We start from the raw sequence: 2,500 nt of genomic DNA on the forward strand, positions 1-2,500 counted from the left end.
TACTACCCTGAGAACGCCCGATCTCGTCCGATCCCGGAAGGTACGCAGGGTCGGGCCTGGTTAGTACTTGGATGGGAGACCGCCTGGGAATACCAGGTGCTGTAAGCTTTATTTATTTATTTACTTACTTACTTACTTACTTACTTACTTACTTACTTACTTACTCATTTATTTATTTATTTATTTATTTATTTATTTATTTATTTATTTATTTATTTATTTATTTATTTATTTATTTATTTATTTATTTATTTATTTATTTTCCCCCCACTTCAATTGTTAAAGCAAATTTTGACAACACCCATTACGTATGGCATTCGGAAACTGCTAGCCGAGTTTAAACTCCGACATTGAAATTATAACCCGAGTTTCCAACCTATATTGTGTGGCGTCATCCGAAGCATTGTAGTTCACGTCTTTTACCGCTAGAGAGCAGACTATGTACAGTGAATAAAGAGGCTGGCTCCCTGTGAACTCAAAGCAGCAGTTTTTCTTTGTAAAAGAAACCAAAACAACACATTGCGCTTACATGTAGGGTTTTTCCACTTTTCATGACATATACAGCAAAATGCAGGTCGTAATGGCAAATTTGTGCTACCACATAAAAAGCTGTCAATAACTTTTCATGATAACCATGTTTCCATGAAACGCCCTTTCAGGGGCGATTGTATCTATAGAATGCATGATTTTGAGAGTGATCACGGCTTACGGCCATACTACCCTGAGAACGCCCGATCTCGTCCGATCTCGGAAGCTGAGCAGGGTCGGGCCTGGTTAGTACTTGGATGGGAGACCGCCTGGGAATACCAGGTGCTGTAAGCTTTATTTACTTATTTACTTATTTACTTATTTATTTATTTATTTATTTATTTATTTATTTATTTATTTATTTATTTATTTACTTACTTACTTACTTACTTACTTACTTACTTACTTACTTACTTACTTACAACACCCATTACGTATGGCATTCGGAAACTGCAACCCGAGTTTAAACTCCGACATTGAAATTATAACCCGAGTTTCCAACCTGTGGCGTCATCCGTAGCATTATATATAAAATGCATGATTTTGAGAATGATCACGGCTTACGGCCATACTACCCTGAGAACGCCCGATCTTGTCCGATCTCGTAAACTAAGCAGGGTCGGGCCTGGTTAATACTTGGATGGGAGACCGCCTGGGAATAACAGGTGCTGTAAGCTTTATTTATTTATTTATTTATTTATTTATTTATTTATTTATTTATTTATTTATTTATTTATTTACTTACTTACTTACTTACTTACTTACTTACAACACCCATTACGTATGGCATTCGGAAACTGCAACCCGAGTTTAAACTCCGACATTGAAATTATAACCCGAGTTTCCAACCTAGTGGCGTCATCCGTAGCATTATATATAAAATGCACGATTTTGAGTGTGATCACGGCTTACGGCCATACTACCCTGAGAACGCCCGATCTCGTCCGATCTCGGAAGCTAAGCAAGGTCGGGCCTGGTTAGTACTTGGATGGGAGACCGCCTGGGAATACCAGGTGCTGTAAGCTTTATTTATTTATTTATTTATTTATTTATTTATTTATTTATTTATTTATTTATTTATTTATTTATTTATTTATTTATTTATTTATTTATTTATTTACTTACTTACTTACTTACTTACTTACTTACTTACTTACTTACTTACTTACTTACTTACTTACAACACCCATTACGTATGGCATTCGGAAACTGCAACCCGAGTTTAAACTCCGACATTGAAATTATAACCCGAGTTTCCAACCCGTGGCGTCATCCGTAGCATTATATATAAAATGCACGATTTTGATATGATCACGGCTTACGGCCATACTACCCTGAGAACGCCCGATCTCGTCCGATCTCGGAAGCTAAGCAGGGTCGGGCCTGGTTAGTACTTGGATGGGAGACCGCCTGGGAATACCAGGTGCTGTAAGCTTTATTTATTTATTTACTTACTTACTTACTTACTTACTTACTTACTTACTTACTTACTCATTTACTCATTTATTTATTTATTTATTTATTTATTTTCCCCCCACTTCAATTGTTAAAGCAAATTTTGACAACACCCATTACGTATGGCATTCGGAAACTGCAAACCGAGTTTAAATTCCGACATTGAAATTATAACCCGAGTTTCCAACCTATATTGTGTGGCGTCATCCGAAGCATTGTAGTTCACGTCTTTTACCGCTAGAGAGCAGACTATGTACAGTGAATAAAGAGGCTGGCTCCCTGTGAACTCAAAGCAGCAGTTTTTCTTTGTAAAAGAAACCAAAACAACACATTGCGCTTACATGTAGGGTTTTTCCAATTTTCATGACATATACAGCAAAATGCAGGTCGTAATGGCAAATTTGTGCTACCACATAAAAAGCTGTCAATAACTTTTCATGATAACCATGTTTCCATGAAACGCCCTTTCAGGGGCGATTGTATCTATAGAATGCATGATTTTGAGTGATCACGGCTT

General features: G+C 36.9%; 5 non-coding genes and 1 pseudogene across 5 annotated transcripts in view; all 6 read left to right on the forward strand.

The window, feature by feature from the left end:
* LOC133147610 (5S ribosomal RNA) overlaps nucleotides 1-108 on the forward strand; it is a 119-nt gene extending 11 nt beyond the window's left edge. Inside the window, exon 1 of the ribosomal RNA XR_009711918.1 lies at nucleotides 1-108. This exon is cut by the window's left edge and continues 11 nt beyond it. This is a non-coding gene — a ribosomal RNA (5S ribosomal RNA).
* Nucleotides 109-703: 595 nt separating this feature from the next.
* Nucleotides 704-822, forward strand: LOC133148252 (5S ribosomal RNA). The gene has a single exon (XR_009712462.1). It is a non-coding gene; the product is annotated as a 5S ribosomal RNA (ribosomal RNA).
* Nucleotides 823-1,086: 264 nt separating this feature from the next.
* On the forward strand, nucleotides 1,087-1,205 carry LOC133147795 (5S ribosomal RNA; annotated as a pseudogene).
* Nucleotides 1,206-1,434: 229 nt separating this feature from the next.
* LOC133148097 (5S ribosomal RNA) lies at nucleotides 1,435-1,553 on the forward strand. The gene has a single exon (XR_009712314.1). It is a non-coding gene; the product is annotated as a 5S ribosomal RNA (ribosomal RNA).
* Nucleotides 1,554-1,844: 291 nt separating this feature from the next.
* Nucleotides 1,845-1,963, forward strand: LOC133147356 (5S ribosomal RNA). Its single transcript, XR_009711675.1, has one exon. It is a non-coding gene; the product is annotated as a 5S ribosomal RNA (ribosomal RNA).
* Nucleotides 1,964-2,496: 533 nt separating this feature from the next.
* LOC133148253 (5S ribosomal RNA) overlaps nucleotides 2,497-2,500 on the forward strand; it is a 119-nt gene continuing 115 nt past the window's right edge. Inside the window, exon 1 of the ribosomal RNA XR_009712463.1 lies at nucleotides 2,497-2,500. This exon is cut by the window's right edge and continues 115 nt beyond it. This is a non-coding gene — a ribosomal RNA (5S ribosomal RNA).

The sequence above is a fragment of the Syngnathus typhle genome, unplaced genomic scaffold, assembly GCF_033458585.1.
Source record: "Syngnathus typhle isolate RoL2023-S1 ecotype Sweden unplaced genomic scaffold, RoL_Styp_1.0 HiC_scaffold_42, whole genome shotgun sequence".
Lineage (NCBI taxonomy): Eukaryota > Metazoa > Chordata > Actinopteri > Syngnathiformes > Syngnathidae > Syngnathus > Syngnathus typhle.